At 37.5% G+C, this 19,713-nt stretch overlaps 1 pseudogene; it reads right to left on the bottom strand.

Annotated features, from left to right (window-relative positions):
- Nucleotides 1-19,713, bottom strand: part of LOC124803181 — a 343,599-nt pseudogene that overhangs the window by 76,123 nt on the left and 247,763 nt on the right.

The raw sequence follows: 19,713 nt of genomic DNA, 5'->3' as shown, positions 1-19,713 counted from the left end.
TACCTTCACTTCACATAATAAATAATTGAGATCTTTTAGGTTAATGTGTCTGAAACTTTAATGTTAAATGGTCTCCTTTATGTGTAGATGAATATATATGTAGTACAGAAGAAGCACAAACTATCAATTTGAATGCAGTAGGAAGATATTAAATAAAAGCATTGTACTGCCATGGTAACTTCTGTCATTGTACCCTCTATTACCATTCATACTTCTGTCTGCTGCCTGCATATTGATTGGTTTATTTATCTGTGTTTCTGTATGTTCTTCTTGATCTACTGATCATAAATAAATTAGTAAACAGACTGAGTAGTTTGTGCTATGTATTTAATGTCCTGATTAAAGTCAGTGAAACAGACAACACTATAATGTGCATAATTCGCACTTGCACAGTCGATACTCAAATTTTGCATTCCATTTTGGGGTGTCTCAGACAGAGGGATATGTAGAATGGAATAATTATGATAATGAGTCAAGTGCCCCTTTCCTTCACCTTTAAATATATATTTCTGGAGCTCAGTACCCTACTAGTGTCACATACTTACATTCACAAAATAGTGTGTTTTACACATATTTTTACAAAAAATAAACACATCTACTGTCATCAGACCCATAGTTACAAAGGCCTCCCTATAGTTGATGTCTATGTAAAGGACACAATAGTGTAGGCACATGGGGGCCTCTTGTTTATCCTCGAACTCCACATTATATGGGTATGAAAACTTATAACAAAGTAAAAGGTAGAAAATTCCTCAGCACAAATTTAGAAACACTGAAAAAAAAACTTATATGAGAAACTAGGGCAGGAATATTACTATTCAGTAGAAGAATTCATGAATGACAACCTGACAATTTGAGCAAGAGAGAGCAAGTACTTTGGACTGTTAATTTTTAAAAGTTTGTAACTTTCTAAGAAAATTTATTTATTGCTTAATTAATTATTATCCAATACAGTATATTATATTACCGATATTATAAGAAAGATTGTAAATCAGTTTTTGTGTTTTGATGAGTCTCCTGTATATTAAGTCAGTGACTTAAAACTGTATGTTACAAGACAATAAACTTGTATTCTGTTCTATACAACAACCTACCTAAGAACTTAAAAGTCAAATACAGAAGGATTCATAGAAAAATAAAAAAATGTGACTTCAGAAGAACTGTTTCTATACAGTCGAAGAATTTCTGAAGGCCACTCTAAAGTAAACAAGCTGTATATTTTCTTACTTATTATTAAGTTTATAGCTGATTAGTTCATTCTACATATGTTACTGTTATGTTTCTTATTTTGAGTCTAAAACAACCAAGTTAAATATTTTCTACTGATTTATGACAATATTATGAAAATTAAATATTTCTACTTACCATATAGAGGAGATGCTGAATTGCAGACAGATACAACAAAATGACTGCCATAAATATTGTGCTTTTGGCCAAAAGAACTTTTTCTAAAGTATATACATCCATGCAAGCACAACTTACACACACATGACCACTGTCTCTGGCCGCCAATGCTGGACTGCGAGAGATGTGCCTGATGGGAGAAACAATCTGGATGGCAGGAGTAAAGAGGAGGCTGGGGCAGGGATGGGAAGATAGAGCAGGACAGAGGTGGAGAAGGTAAAGTGCTCCTTCTTGTTGAAGCACGCATGGATGTGGTGGGGACAGGGTACGGCAGCTAGGTGTAGCTGGGAGGTTTGAGGGGAAAGTGGAGGGTGGAAAAGGATAAAATAGGAGGAAAAAAAAGACTAGTAAAAGCATTTGTGGAACTGGAGTAGAATTAGGGAGGCAGACTGGTGGATGAAGGTCAGGGACTAATGAAGGCTGTGACCAGAGGGAGTTATGGGAATGAATGCTCAACATGTATGGCAGCCTTTTGTTATGTCTGTCTGGGACTCAACGTCTCCACTATATAATATTGGAAGCAGTCTTTCCTTTTCATAACATTGTCATTATTCCATTCTGGACTTCCCATTGTTAATTCTGGTTAGTTATTTCATTCTACAAATATAAATATTCTTCTTCTTATGTCCCCCATTGTTAATTATGGTTAGTTATTTCATTCTACAAATATAAATATTCTTCTTCTTATGTCCCCCATTGTTAATTCTGGTTAGTTATTTCATTCTACAAATATAAATATTCTTCTTCTTATGTCCCATATCCATTACTTTTGTTTTATTATGACATAATAATGATAATTATTATAATGTAATATTGTAACTTATCCCATATCCTTTTTTTACTTATTATGATTTAATTATAATATTTATACAAACTGTAATTGTGACTTGCACCTTGTCCACATGCAATAACACACAACATGATTTAGGGGATCAATAAAAATCAAATCAAAATCAAAGCCACCTTTCTCTGTTATTTAGTTAACTCAGTCTTATGTCACATGTGAAAAGGAATAAAATACACCAGTAGTGTGAAAACAAACATGTTGTTTATTTAGATGTTTCTAAAAATATATATACAATTTCAAAATTATGGAGTAAAACAATCCCATATTCATAATAATGTTAATATAACACACAACCTGATAACATACTGTATTTTTCCAGCAGCAAGAATAAACAAATACTTGTGTGAACACAGCCTGAGTTAGCAACACAGAGTTGCCTGTGGAACCGACATCTCAAATCCACAATACTTGATTGTCAACCCCTGTGGTTTACACTTGACATTCCACTCCCAACTCTTCCCTCCACTCCATACCTCCCTTGCCCTTTGGTGCCCTCACAACCACCCCTACGCAAGAATTGTCAACAGAACCGCCACCAGTTCGTTAGCATAGTAAACCCAATTACTATGGATTCAGCACTAGTATTCATTTCATACTACTTTTATGTCACCCTCTTCTCACCTCTAAGGATGAAATGTCATTTGAACTTTCATAAAAGTGTTTTACTGAGATGTGCCATTGGGGCAAAACAGGATAGGGCAGACTGGGACAGTGCCCTGTCACTTTTGTATGCAGGTAGATTTCAAACTGCATGTATTTTTTTCTTTCACCTTGCTTTTCCAGAAGATGTAGACTTGTATTAGAAAGACTGACAGACAGTAACGGTCTGTCAAATCAATGGGAATGAAATTTTCAGTCATTTTATCTTCTGAACAAGCTTGAGCTTCTGAAATGTGAGGATTCATCAGAAATAATAAATTATTTTCTGTTAAAATAGATGTACAGTTGCTAGAAACTTTTGAAATAACTCCACACTCCCAGTTGCTAGAAACTTTTGAAATGACTCCACACTCCATGCAACTGTTAACTTCTTGATTTATTTTTCAGTCTTCAGCTCTTTTCAGGTACTTTTTTCAAATGTTATTTGTAAATACAATCATAGTTTTTCACTTAATATTGCATTAATTAATTAAAGACAGTGACAAAACAGAACACAAATTATATGAGGTGAGATAACATATTACATACAATTACTGGATGCAAGAGCATTAAAAAATCTGTGATGGAAAATATTGCCATACTCCCCTCCTGTATACCGATCTCGAGGCCAAATAGCATATATATGCTTAACAATGCACAAGTAACACCAATAATATGGCAGTATATCACAATATTAAAATTATGTTTATTATCAAATAATATATTTGTGCTTGAGATATGGATTATGACAAACATCTCAAGAATCACTCTGCTACAGTTTGTATGAAGTATGGTACTCAGAATAGTAGTTATGTAGAATAACAACTGACAGGTCATACGATTCCGTACAAATATATTTTATTATTCTACAAGGTACAAAGCATGTCGTCAGAAACCTCGATCAGAGCGAACTAATTGCAGGGCCAGAGAGTTTAGTTGAGCTTCCTTGGGGCAGCAATACTGTTCCAGGTGAATCCACAGAGTTATGTTTCCACAGAGCATGTGGTGCCACTGTTCCACTAGGGCCAATGGACAGGGGGTAGTAAGCAGTCATGTGGAAATGATGGCACTCGCAAAGATGGCAAAGTCCATTGAACAAGGCAGACTCAAACTGGCAGCCTCGGTCTGCCATCAGTGATGTTGGACAGCCGAACCTGGTAATTCAGTAGCAAACAAAGGCCTTGGCAATTGTGTTGAATGAAATGTCCAGGAATGGCGCAGCCTCAACCCAGCGCATCATGCAGGCAATCATGGATAAGATGTATTTTGAACCCTGTGACTCAGGGAGTGGCCAGACTAAATCAGTATGAATGTACTGAAAACACCAATTTAGGCTAGGGAATTCCCCAAAGGGGGGCTGAGTGCTTTGTCCGACCTCTACCTGCTGATGAGGGTACAGGTCCTGGGCCTTGCAGTGCAGTCACACTTGATGTTGAGCCAGACAAAGTGTTACAAGACTAATTTCAATGTGAGACATATGCAGGATGTGCAAGATTGTGCGTGCAGCAAGTGGAAGACAGTTTTACAATAGGACAGGAGGACAATTAGTTATAGCCTCTCACATGACACATCACACCAAACAAGTTTGGTTGCTCCTGGCAGTGTGCACTGTTGTGGTTGTAGCCCAGTGTCTTATCCAGTGAGTAGCTGTTGTAGGCTGGGATCTGTGGTCTGTGCGTCAGTAAGTTGATCAGTGAGTAGCTGTTGTAGGCTGGGATCTGTGGTCTGTGCGTCAGTAAGTTGATCAAAGTCCAGCTGAGTAAGTGTGGCCACCAAGCAAGGCAGGTAATCCACAACTATATTTTCTACACATCAGATGTGTCTGACATCGGTGATAAGTTGTGAGACCAGTTCGAGGTGGTGAAAGCACCTTGGTGTGGAGAAACCAAAGTGCTTTTTATCACATTGCAAGAGGCTTTTGGTTGGCATAAATGGTCAGAGGGCATCCTTCAGTGTCATCCTGGAAATAGTGTAACACCTCATAGAAGGCCAAGAGCTCTCTATCAAAAGTTGAGTAGTTCTTCTGAGTACCGGTCAACTTTCGAGAGAAGAAATCCAGCGGCTGTGTAATGCTGGCAATCTCTTGTTGTAGTACCACAGCAATCGCATAGTCACTGGCGTCTGCGTCTGGTGATAGTAGGGCGAGGGTTACAGCCGGTGAGAGATTGGATTTAATCTTGTCAAAGGCTGTTTGTATTTCAGACATCCACAACAGGCATTGTTTGCCAGTTGTGTTCTTGTTGTGTAGTGGCTCAGCCAGAGGCAAGATTGTTTCAGCAGCGTTAGGAAGATGACACCTGCAAAAATGGATGACACCGAGGAATCGTCATAATTCTTGATAGGGAGGAGGCGGTTTTGTTCCCTTTTCTCCAGCATGGGGCGTATCCCCAAAGTATTAACCAAATATCCAATGAAGGTGACATACAACTGCCGTAGTTGGCATTTATCATTATTAATTACAATGTCGTGTGCCTCTAACTTGTCTAGCATAGTGCGTAAATGAATCTCATGTTCATCAGGAGACTGTGAGAAAATTATCATGTCATCTAGGTAAGCACAGCAGAAGGACATGTTAAAGAAGAGGTCATTAATAAACCGCAGACAGGTCTGGGCCACGTTTCTTAACTGATACAGCACAAATAAAAACTCGAACAGACTGAATGGTGTGATTATTGCTGTTTTTAGTATATCATCGACAGCCATACGTATCTGTAAATAGGCCCATTTACAAATAACAATACTGAACATAGTGGCTCCAGCAAGTTTGTGTATGAAGCCTTGTAAGTTTGATACATGGCTCCAGCAAGTTTGTGTATGAAGCCTTGTAAGTTTGATACATGGTAGCTGTCTAGTATAGTCCAGGCATTGTGGTAGTGATAAACGCCACACAATCGCCAAGTATTATCCTTTTTGAGGATGAACTTGATAGAAGAAGTCCAGGCACTGTCAGATGGCTGTACAATACCAGCACACAAGAGTTCACCCATGGTGGCTTTTGCCACTTTGAGTTTGTGGGGAGGTAAGTGGTGAGTGCGATGGTGGACCTGGGAATGGTGTTGATGCGATGAACTGTACCGTTACAGATGGTACAAATAGTCTGCAGCTGGTTGGACTGTCATGATGTGGGAGCCGAGGCACAGCGATAGGTGTTACAGTAACACCATTGTCAATGGGCAATCCAGTCACAGTGGCACTGTCAATAACGCTTGGTGTGGATGGGAGAGCACAATTAGGTAGCTAAAGTCACTTGACTGGCCTTTTTGAGGCTAACATAATGTCTTCATCAGCAGGCAGTGGGTGTAGATGTAGCAGAATCGTGAGTTGCTGTTTAGCCATATGAAGCTCGCTAGATGTCTCGGCCATACGTGAGCGGAGAAGGTCAATTGTTGCTCACTTATCAGAGTTGGAACACCAGTGTTCGGAGTGCATGGCAGATGTCATGCAGAGTTCATCCAGAAGTATTTGACATTTCAAGATAAGATCGAGAGGTGTTACTGACTGGGAAGTAGGGGACGGTGCCAGGGAGTCACTGATCTTGCCACTGATCGCCCATTGGCCATCGTGATGCAGGAGCAGAGTGCCGTTTAGGTCTGACAATAAACGATAATGCCTGAGGAAGTCAGCACCTAAGGCATGTTCCACCGTTTCAGCTATCAAGAACATCCAGGACACAGGTGTGTGGTTGCCAAAATCAACAGTGATGGAGATGGTGCCAACCACCAGTATCACAATTGGCAATTGCATGGACGAAGGTGAAAGTGTAGTTGTAGTGACAGACGGCGGAACCATACTTTCATCAGCTCTGGTGTTGACTAGAAGGTAAGAATTCAGTTGTGCATAGTAAACAAAGAGGCAAAAGGCATCTGGTCGTAGATGAGACCTGGGGACACCAACATGATGCGGTAATTTGTGATGACTTGAAGAGGACAAGTGACCTGGTCCACCAGTATCAGGCTGCAAGATCAGTTTGGGTATGAGTAAGGCTGGCGGCAATGTAGTGCGTCAGAGCCGAAGCGAGTGTGGAACCAGCAGAGACAGTGCACTTGGGTGAGCATAGTGCCTGGCTGACTCGCATGGTTTTGATTGGCAGGCACAGGTCAGTGACCAGGTGGTAGTGCACCAGTGGTGATCTGCACTGTAGGCAATTGTTTATGTCCATCACTCAGGAGACCGCATGGAGCAGTAGTGGGTGCTGGTTCAGGAAGGTTCAGTGAGTCCTAGTAGACATTGGGTGGCAGGCATCTACATGGTAGGAAACATGCAATAGCTGCCAGGAGCAGTGGCAGGGCATTGGCAGGGTCAAGTGTTGTTGGCGATGTAGGTGGGCATGCTGTCAGTGGTAGTGAGGTCACAATGAGAATTATTCAACAAGTGATGCTGTGTGAGCGCTAGGATTCAATCAGCAAGGTGTAGTTTGCAATCTAGTGGAGCATCCTCATATGTGATCATCACCATTTGAATGTTCTCTGGCAGATTTAATAGCCACAAAGTTCACAATGTATGATCTGAGAGTAGGCTCATATAATTTGCAGGCGAAGCTTGTGCCACAGCATGGAAGGCATATTGTGACCGAGTGAGGTTTCACTTATCATTACATGGAGATTTTTGTCTGGTGAGCAGAAGTGCCTTGACCGTCTTGTACTTGTTTGTGTATGTGCATCAAGCAGAAAGTCACTAATGAGATCGGCATTATCACCGAGGTGGTTGAGAAGTACTGCAAATTTGTCACTGTCCTCAGTGACACCTGCAGACCACTTTATGCATTCTCTAAGTGTGAACCACAGCATAGGTGAATCCACATTCAATGGTGGGAGTTTCAGCCAAGGACACGCAGAATGGTTACGGCCATGATTATGTGAGGCTGGCAGCACCATGAGGTTAGCATTGCCTGGTGCGGTAGATGCAGCAGGAGCAGAGGCATTGTGAAGTGGTGTTCGTAAAGCGGTGAAGAGATACATGGCATGGTGGGTGCAGAAGATGCAGAAGCATCAGGACAGTGCACATCATGATGAGATGAAGGTATATGCAGCGTTTTAGATGCGAGTAAGCATGTAGGTGCGCAAGACCAGCACTATGTGGTGTGTAGTGCTGGTCCACAGGAGCTGCTGGATACTGTCAGAACATGGTTTGCTCACAGGGTAACGAAACTTGCAAGACAGTTGCTCTAAATACAGGCATTACACACACATGGAGGAGTCGCAGTGTGTGCATGTCATGTGAAGTGATGACGGCTGCAAGTGAACACGGGGTGGGTGGCGGAGATGTGACATCACTCGGGTGACATGTTGGTGGGTGTGACATTGGTGATGTGGGCAGATGCTGCATGATGACATAGTTGAATAGTTTGCTTTTAGATCCAGGAAGATCATTTGAACCCATGTCATTTTTTCCAGAAGGTGATAAACAGTTGGAAACAGTTTGAGGATTGTTTAGTGGGGGCCAATGTCGACCAGCTATTGCTCTCAGCACACAGATTTCGGGAGGCCCTAGCCACACCACCACTGGCACTAAAGGATTGTGCAAGAGCATAAGTCTCATTATTTACTGCAAGGAAGCTCAGAGCACTATCTGTACTGACGAATGGGGTGGCAGGAAGCTGTTGTTCATCTGGAATGACATTCATTGTCATATCAGAATCGCTAGGCAAGTAGTCACCTGGCATCATTACAGTGCTATCACTGATGAGGTCACATTGTGAATTTGACACATGTTGTTGGCTGGTTTGGTGTGAAGTGGCGTGAGTCTGGCATGGTAGACATAGAGACAATTGAAGCGTTGTCATCAGTTCACTACACACTGCTGAATCAGACAATTCGTCCAAGTTTTGGCAAACTGTATCAAACTGAGGCACAGAAAATTCATGGAACTCTCAGGCATTGACGAAGAGGTTAGACTGACATCCTTCAGAGCAGGAAGTATCTGAGCTGGAGGCAGCTGCGGAACAATAGGACAATGGACCGGTGTGGGAGATTTTACATTTTAAATGTGGTGCGATTGAAATTTCGGGGACATCACTGTAGGAAGTATGGTAATTGAGATAGTAGTTACATATAATAACAACTAAGAGGTTGTATGATTCCAAACAAATATATTTTATTGTCCTGGAAGGTACAAAACATGCTGTCACAAACATCGATCAGAGAGGAGAACTAACTGCGGGTCCAGAGTGGTTAGCTGAGCTACCTAAGGGCAGCAGGCAGCTCCACAAAGTTACATCCCCCACAAGTTTTTAACAAACAGACAGTGGTACAAAGTAAGGAGTTTCTCAATAACCCTTAACCTGTTTCATGATGAAGTTCTGTGATGCCTTCGTGCTCAGGAGCAATGTCATAGTAACATGCAGGAGCTGAACCAATGATTCTGAAGACACCTCTCCCTTGCAATCATATGGTTTAAAGAGCTCATGTATTATGACATATTTTATTACAACTGTTAGATTTTAAAATACTGTTGTAGCTGCAACTGTCAAATTGTTACTCTCCTTCTCCTGGCCCCTTATTCACACTACACTACCAGATAGATTTGGGTTACTAACAATCCATATTTAAGAGTATATAAGACACTGTCTTCACCATTGGCACTAAGAAAAAAAGAAAAAAAAAGTTCTCTCAGTTTGTGTCTCATAATTTATATATTTTGTTCTGCCATTATACAAACACTACACAGTTTATTGCATTGTGTTTTGTGTTTTTTTTTTTTTTTTTTTTTTTTGTTCAAAAAAATATTTTTAGTTTTAAGATGAGTAACTAAATAGGGACAGGAAAATGTCACATACACAATAAAGCAAAGTATAACACAAAATCTGTGATTTTTCATGATGTAATGTGAAACATACAGTTGCTACAAAATATTGCAAAATTTCCAGATTTTTTCCTAATCTCATAAATCTGAGGGTGGCAGGTTACAAATAATGGTAACTAATAGTTAATGAATGCTGGAACTAGATTTCATTTTCAATGTTGAGAATTGTGTATCATCTTAAAATACCAGTCGGCTTTCCTCACAAAGAACTAAGACTCTTAGAACAACATTATATAAAAATACCTTGCTTCCAATGTTCTCTATATCAGTAACAGTATTGTTGCCAAAGTGACATTTCCCAACACTTATGCAAAACTGTTGTACAAAAAAATGACTCGTTTTTGACAGACCTTTAATGCGATGAATCAATCAAACCACACATTTTCATAGAACAAAAGCATAAATATGGAAAATACCAAATACAGTACTTATCTGTGCAAACAGCCTCTGAACACCTTACAACCTAATCTAAACTCTTTCTGCAGAATAAATCGTAAGGTCAGTACAAATTTCATTCAGAAAACAATTAAAAAATATTAAATAAATATTTAAATAAATATTTTCAGCGTTGCTTTTTTATAGGCAGAAACAAGTCTGTGTGGCGTCATGTGACCTGTGCTCTGACTGGCCGACTGAGCAGATGGCACGTTGATTTACATGTTCGTGAAGCTAAAGTTTCATATTTGGTGATTTTAGTGTATATACTTAAGTACAACAAAAATATACAATTCAGTTGAGGCACTGCATTATAGATATCACCAAAACATGTCGTTTATGAAGCAAGTCATTGTGCAATAATATCAAGGAATCTAACGTCACCAAAGAAAATTATTGCCTGCATTCCAGGTTAACAGTGAAAATTGCTTTTTTACTGTGGAAAAATTAAGTTTTGATATTAAACCAGCAAAATTTTGAGAAAAAATAAAAGAATGAATACCTCAGAATGAGGTGGAGGAACCACTGAAGCACACTGGGTTGTACTTTCAAACTAGGCTAAAAACCCTTATGGCCATAAAACTATGTATACTATGTCCACAGCTCTAGGTTTTAGTTTCAACAATGGGATGATAATGAATTCTCTTAAAGTTGACATGGAAAAGATTGCGCTAGGTGTTCCTGGAATGGAAAGTCTCAGATGTGTAAGATATTCTGAAGGGATGCAAGACTCTGGATAGCAGTTGTGATATTATAGTGAAGTGTTGACACACTGGCAGCATAATGTCTCAGAAATGAGTTTTGATGTTTTAACATTGCTTTCTTTTTAAAAAAAACTTTTAACAATATAAGGCTGTAAAGCTATTTTTTAAACTGAATAAATTTAATGGGTTTAATATAAATAATTTCTTTCATATTTAGTAATGCAACAAATGGGACTGACAACACCAATATACATAATGTAATTAACAGTCTATTCTCATTTTCATCATAACACTGAAAAACACAACAACAAAATAAGACAAAAATAAGGAATACATTACTACTAACACAAGCCCTCAGAAACTATTACCAAAACTGGGAAAAAATGACAAAAAATTGGCAGAAAATAACGCAAAAATTATCAGAAAATAACATCAAAATTGATGGTAAATTAACAGTGAAATTTTTAGAAATTAACACCAACATTGGTGAATAATAACACAAAAACTGGCCACAAAATAAAACATTTTTCCTTTTTCTAGTGACTTAAGTTATGATGACATGTGTAGAACATTAAACCATCTAGAAATAGCATAGATTTTGTTAAAGTAAATTCTTTTTATTAATGTATTTAAAAAGAAGTTTTGTGTTAAATCATTAATCAACATCATGTTGAGCATAATATTTTGTTTATCTCTGTTTTTTTATTTTGAGTCACAACACTCATAATTTTACTCTTAGGTGTTTTTAGAAGCTCTTTGGTCAAGTGACTTCTTGTGTAAACAGTGCCTCCAGATTCAGAAATAAATCTAAGTATTTGAAAACCAAACTCACCGCTTTTTGTCAACACCTGATCTTTACTGAGAAGAAATTAGTTTTTTTTCTCAAGTTCCATCAGTGTGATAGTCTTCCCCCAAAATTTTAGGTAACTGACTTCTGCTCATGATGATGTCAGCTACCTGAATTAATCATTCAAACTACATCGGACGAATACATGAAATCAAAAACAAATAACTGGAATGGAATATTTCCATAATTATTTCTTTCTTGTGACCTCTCTACTGCTCTTTCTTCATCTATTTCCAACATATTTTATTTTCATAAAGTACTCATCTTGTACATTAACTTCTCAATTCTTTTTAATGTATGCTCTTCTTTAAAGGTACTTTAAATATAATTCAATAACTTCATGTGACCCTTTTCTTGACTCACATAAAAATAATGACAAATTATGCACTAAAATTTCTAACAGCTGTAAGGAATGTATAGATTGCTACTCACCACAAAGAGGAGGCACTGAGTTGCAAACAGGCACGTGCTTGGATTGCTCAGTTGATAGAGCAATTGTCTGCATAAGGCAAAGGTCCCAAATCATGTCCCAACCCAGTACTATCCACCCACTGACATGCATCCCACTATAATCATCTTTTGATTTATTTTTCTCTTTGACATCATTGCATTTTCCTTACAATTTTATTTCATTTTCATTGTTCCTGTCTATCCTCCTCTATGTGGTGAATAGCAATCTATCCTTTTCATATAGTTGTTATTCCATCCAGTACTTCCAAATCTTCAATTTTGCCTAAAAATTTACACATTTATTATTCTGAAATTATTGTATGTCCATTCTTCTAGACTAGCAGTGCTCCAAAGAATGTTATGGTATATTATCTTACACAAACCATAAAATATAAACTATAACTTGAAACTCACTGGTAGATTAAATCCAAGTGTCACACTGGGACTTTGCCTCTCACAGGCAATACTTTTACTGACTAGTGAGTTCTCCAGGTTTTGTTCATAAATGATTGATCCAGTAAAGAAAGTAGGAGAGTGAAACTTCCTGGAAGATTAAAACTGTGTGCCCGACCGAGACTCGAACTCGGTCGGGCACACAGTTTTAATCTGCCAGGAAGTTTCATATCAGCACACACTCCGCTGCAGAGTGAAAATCTCATTCTGGAAAGTAGGAGAGTGTTTGTGAAGTTTGGAAAGTGAAGTTGTGAGGGTCAGTCACAAGATGTGCCATTATGACTCAGTGAGTAGGAGCACTGAGCACAAAAGTCAAGGTTCTGGTGAGTTCAAGTCCAACTCCAGCACATAGTTCTAAAGTGACAAGATGTTCCAAAACCACACACACTTCACTGCATAGTGGAAGATTCATTGCAGAAAATATAATTTGATGCCACACCACAGATTTTCAATAAACAAAGAAGAAAAAGGAGAGGTGGTTATTGTCACTGCGGAAAAATATTTAAGTTAGTTGTGATTTGTCTGCTAAAATGTAATGTTAGAAGGAAACATGTACCTCTTATCAGAGTCATCAATTGGCTCCCCATCACGGTAGACTAGAGAACCCTGGACACGTGCTGGGGGACCACACCCTCTTCGATAGCCTTCTGGGAAATCTACTACACTTATATCACCACCCTTGGTGATATCACTACCTCCTTTGAACTGCAAATCCACTTCTGAAAGTTTTCCTGTCATATCTGCAATGTGAGGATACACAGAACTTTAAAGGAACTCCACAGAGATAGTTAACAGCTTTAATATTAACATCTGAAAATACAGAATGCAATATATTTCAAACCAGTATCATCTAGTGATAATAATTTTCTTCTAATTTTCTTATCACTTTAATTAGTCTACATTGTATAAAGCAAAACCACCCTGTAACACTAAACATCTTTTACAGATACAACTTACAAACTCTAAATTGATATGCCAGGAATAGTATGCACCAAGCTAGTCTTCAGACTGAAGATAATAACAACGATGACAACAACAACAATATTAGACATTAAGTTTGTATCAAAATATGACCTGCTTCATCAGTCTTAAATATGTCATAATTTCAATGTAGTTAATGCTAAAATATATTAATTTCTGTCACAGTACCTAACAAATGTGTACATATAGATTGCACAGCAAATTAAATTGATGAACAAATTAATTTCCAAAAAAAAAAAAAAAAAAAAAAAAAAAAAAAAAAAAAAAAAAAAAAAAAAAAAACAGTAAAATCATTCTGATTCAGATGAGAGTTGTATAACAATATTGATGATGGTGGCCCTGTAACATTACTCATAACACTACATATGTAATATGCCACAGCACTGTAACATTACTAGTTACAGATGTTCACTGTACGGCGAAAAATTTGTGTTCAGAATCTTGTCAAACAATAATATAAGGACTCAGTTGTTGATAATGGTAACAGCTGAACCAGGAGGTAGCTGAACCACAAATTAATTGTTAAAATAATCGAAAGTTAGTGTATGTGGTGCTGACTAGTTAATAATGTCTCACAGCGCTGCACTACTTCTCATGCTAATTTCAGTAACTTCACTCATAATGTGTCTTTCTGCTGCAAACATTGCAAACAAAATATCATTCCCCAAAAATCTAACTTATTTCCATAGAAATTAGATTAGTTTTAAATAATAATAGAATGAAAAAGTTGTTAGAGAATGGAAAAAAGCAGGTGCACCAGCGCACAGACTGGGACCAAGACATAAGGGCATAGACTTACACTGTTTAGCATTTGCTGATGACATGGCACTGATCGCACAAGATATTACTGATGCACAGAAACGGCTAGAATTATTACAAGAACAGGCAGCTAAAATAGGATTACAAATTTCATTTGAAAAAAAATTTATGACTGACGTCAAAGATGCACCTTCTGATCTCAAAATTGGTAATAACTACATCTCTCGAGTAAAAGAATTTAAATATTTAGGTGAATGGATTGCAGAAAATGGTAATGAAAAGAAATCTGTCAGATCAAGAGTCCAGAAAATGGAGACGGAGTTTCAGTTAACAAAAAACATTTACAACAAAAAGAGTCTCTCGTGGAACTGCAAAATACGACACTACACAACAGTAATTAGACCCAAAGCTCTCTACGCATCTGAGACACTAAACCTTCAACACAGAACACTAAAAGAGGAATTAGAAGTGAAAGAGTGTAAGATAATGAAGAAAATCCTAGGACCAAGAACTAAAGATGGGGTACATTATCCAAAACCCAATGCAGAAATATATAAAAATATCTCCAAAATAACAGACACAATGCACATGAGAAGAATCCAATTCATGGGGCACTTAGAAAGAATGGACTCAAACAGGTTAACGCACAAAATCCATACATTTTTAAAGAACAAAACTACAAGACCGAACTGGTACAAACAGACAGAAAAAGACCTGAGAGAATTAGGGTCTCCAAATCTACATGATAGAAATGAAATCAGAAAAATCACAAACACACGGGGTTTTGAGGAAGAAGAGAGAAAAACTAACCGACATACATGGTCTATGCAACGAAAGCTAGCCCATTCGTTGTTTATGAAGGTATACTGGGTGAAAAGGAAGGCCAACAAATGTTGATTACGCATGTTCCTATGTGATCCATCTGCGAAGAAGAAGAAAAGAAGAATGAATGCAAAGTAACATCCACAGATTCTCCTCATTTAAGAAAATAAATTACCTTCACAAAATGTAGAAAAGTACCATAATAATGATTCACAACTGAAATCAGTTAAATCATCAAAATACAGTACCTGCTTGTAACAATTAGTAGGGATATGATATACAATGATCAGATAGGCTCAATCATATGTAGGGCAAACTTCAGTTCATTACCAGGATACTGGTTAAAAATCATTTGTAACATCCCATATTAGAATATTGCTCAAGTGTGTTGGACACATATCACATAGGGCTTACAGGGGACACTGAATATATGCAAAGAACAACAGCAAGAATGGCCACTGGTTAAGACTTCTGAAAGTGTCAACTGGAGTTGTTTGATGCTTGAAGACAGACACTTATTGTCCCACAAGAGCCTACTCAGCTTTGAGAACCAGTCTTAAGTAATGAAACTAGAGGCATTCTTCTTTTCCTTATGTGTTGCTGCCATAGGGAGTGTGAAGACAAGGTTAGACTAACTACAGCACACAGAGGCATTTAAGTAGTTATCCTCCCTGTGATCCATACACAATTGGAACAGGAAGAAACCCTAAATGTATCAAAAATACCCTATGTCATGCATTTCAAAGTGGTTTACAGGTTGTGTTTGTATATAGATGGTGATAAAACTGTCTCATATACAGAAGGCTAAGAAGTGCTGACATTAGGGACAGCAATTGGAGTGTAAAAACAACGAAATAGTGTATCATTTTTATGCTCATTAACTGTGATGAAGCATTAGTTCACTTGCCTGAGAAAACGCAGTTGGATCTAAAAATAGGCTCTCAGTATAAAATCGTGTGAATTTGACATTAGAATTGTAATTTCTATGAAAATAATGCATACTATTTGCAGTATTAATAGCACTGAAGGTTCAAAGGTATATATCAAACCTCTAATCAAAATGATTCTATAAAATTCAAAATTCTCCTGTAACCATGCATAATTTACCAATATGGCGATGACTAAAAACACATTTCAGGTTAAGTGTAAAATCAGCTATTTTGTAATAATCAAAACACCAAATAATGCTGTCTGAAAGAAACTACATAAATATTCAGTCTGATCTTGATAAGATTTCAAAGTAGTGAAAAGATGGGAAAGTTGCTGTAAATGTTCATAAATTTAAAATTGTCCCTTCACAAACGAAAAAACATAGTGTCTTGAGTATACTATCAATGAGTCACAGCTGGAATTGGTCAACTCTAACAAATATTTGTGTGTAACAATTTGTAGGGACTTAAAATGGAAAAAATCACATAGTCTCAGTCATAATTAAAGCATGTGTCAGACTGCAGTTCAGTGGCAGAATATTAGGCAAATGTGATCAGTCTACAAAGGAGAATGCATACAAATCACACATGTGACCCATCCTAGAATATTTCTCAAGTGTGTGGGACCCATACAAAATCGTGCTAACAGATGATATTGAATGGATACAAAGCAGGGCAGCAAGAATGGCAAAGGTATGTTTGATCCATGGGTGCATGTCATGAATATACTGAAAGATTTGAACAGGCAGGCATTTGAAGTATCCTGTGAAAACCTACTTAGAAAGTTTCTAGAACCAATTTTAAGTGATGAATCTAGGAATGCATTACAACCCCCTATGTATCGATCCCATAGGGATAGTGAAGACGTGATTAGACTACTTACAGCATGTGCAGGAGCATTTAAGCAATCATTCTTCCCTTGATCCACAAGTAAATGGAATGGAAGATAGCCCCAACTGCTGGTACAATGGGATGTATGCTTGGCCGTGTGCTTCACAATGGTTTGCAGATTATATGTGTAGATGTAAATGATTGTGGGAATACGTTCAAAAGTCACTTGCCAGCAAAAAATTAAAGTTATAAATGTAGCAATAACTTATAAACAGCTTGAGAAGTATGCAAGAAAAACTTGAAGTTGACAGTCAAAATTCTCATTGGCACCATAATGAAGCTTAGAAAAGTGGATGTTAATGAATAGGATTTTACTACACCATATTTCTACTATTCAGTATTACATATTCTTTTAATACTGACTATGTTAACATATCTAAAAACAAAGATGATGTGACTTACCAAACAAAAGCGCTGGCAGGTCGATAGACACACAAACAAACACAAACATACACACAAAATTCAAGCTTTCGCAACAAACGGTTGCTTCATCAGGTAAGAGGGAAGGAGAGAGAAAGACGAAAGGATGTGGGTTTTAAGGGAGAGGGTAAGGAGTCATTCCAATCCCGGGAGCGGAAAGACTTACCTTAGGGGGAAAAAAGGGGTATACACTCGCACACACACACATATCCATCCGCACATACACAGACACAAGCAGTCACAGCCGTCATTTCACCACCACACCCAGTCTTTTATTATATTCATGACTATGTTAACATGTATATTTATCTAGTTGATTAAAACTTCTTTATTTGGTTTCCAGTATTTTGGATTTCAAATGAATTTATATGTATCCCCATAACTCATTTAGATGGATCAGTTATCAAACATTAATTATAAAATGATATATTTCAACTGTTTGTCTCTTAGTGTGTCAGTCAACTATGTTAAAGATAATGTAACTATTGTCTTATAACTATAACTTAATGCAAAACTACAAATTTACTTGTCAACAGATTAATATATTTGTGAGACTTACTACCATATCTGTAGTTTGGTGCTAAGTGTCGGCATGCTGGAGTTCTTGGCTTCAACATTCCAAGCGAACATTCAACAGGTTGTGCAGTTGATTTGCTGTAGTCACTGTCACATTGGAAGTTTACTGAAGCTCCATGAGCTATTGTCAGACCAGCACGATATCCAGAAAGGTACTGACCATTTGTAATCATTGGTAGCTCACATGGTGCTGATAAGTGGAAAATACAAATCAGTGTATTATAATGAAGAAAGCTAACAATTAAATTATTATTCCAATTTTTAATGAGACAACAAAATAATATAATATGTAAATCAATTCAATGTAATCAGTTCATTATAATAAAACAAAATAAACAATGTCAAATATCAGTTATCAATTAATGATACTGTATACTTCAGAACTACCACTCTGGCTGAATGATATTTATAGCAAATTAAGATACAGCAGTATTCCTTCCATAGAAATAAAAGTTTATGTCTTATGAATAAATCCTTCGGTATCTGCAAATATGATATATCTGAATACACTTTCAATGTATAGAGATATTTTATCACGATAGAGTACCTTTCAACCAAAAAGTTATGCTGGGAAGAATGTAGGCTGTGGCATATTCAATAATGCACTCAGTCAGTCATCCTCATGCTCAAAACAAAAAAGTCTCAAGCAAAATAGATATTTCAAAATACAGGGAAAAGAAAAAATGCCGCAGTTGCAGGTTGGCATGTACATTTTGAAAACATGTTTGAAAATGAGAAGCTGGCAACACTGTCATATCATGCAGGACATTGGAATGTACAGAGGAACTCATATTACCCTGTACTACCGTACCAGCCATCATAGCTCACTAAGTAGACTGCAGAGAGATAAAAGCCACATCCACTGTGGAGATACGGTTTGAATCTTCATAAGGTTTCTTTTTTAACTTTTAGACATCCATTCCCTAATTCTCATCACATATAAGCAGGACATCATTTTGTCACATGACAATAGCCTATCACATCACAGTGGGATCCATTAAAATGCATGCATGTGTCTACTAACCACACATTGTCCAACCATAACTGGTCCTGCCAGTTCATGTAGGTGGTTTCCTGATCTTCTTGACAGAATACACAAAAAATGAAAATGTCAATCTCTTTTTGGTGCTGCGTGCATCTAATAACAAAGGTGCTTCTGCTGCTCATGTGTATGCTGCAGGGTTGTATGATGTCACTCCACGAATTGCCGTTTTGTTTCCAGTTCAAAGAAATGAAACTGTATTCCATTGTCCGTGACAATGTTCAGCAAGAAATTGTCATGATCAACCTTGTAATACACAAGCAATTCTGTACAGATAATTCTTCATTACTTTTTATGGTCTTCTACAAGGTGGCAAGGAACAAAGTGGGCATACAAGCAGCAAGGTGTTTGATGGTGATCCAGTAAGGCACTATCTTGGGTAACTACATTTTTAACACTTGATGAATATTAAAATCTGAGGAATAACAAAAATGCATGTCAGTGAAATATTCTATGGAAAACTTTTTTTAACCCATTAAGTGTGTGTTCCACGGATCACGGATCATAAAGATGTGCAGAAAGTCAGTTGACAGTCATATGATACATCCATTATAAATACAGCAACATGCTGACTACTTATAAATTTTAAAAATATACAGATGTGAATTAGTAATTCCTGCACGCCATCTTATCACCTTTTACATGTTACATAAACAGCAATTCTACATAACACAAGAGCTGTCAAGGAGAAATTTTCCCATTTTCTTTTTGGG

Source organism: Schistocerca piceifrons, chromosome 6 (genome assembly GCF_021461385.2).
Source record: "Schistocerca piceifrons isolate TAMUIC-IGC-003096 chromosome 6, iqSchPice1.1, whole genome shotgun sequence".
NCBI lineage: Eukaryota > Metazoa > Arthropoda > Insecta > Orthoptera > Acrididae > Schistocerca > Schistocerca piceifrons.
Note: the sequence above shows the minus strand (reverse complement) of the source record. Positions and strands in the feature narration are given on the sequence as shown.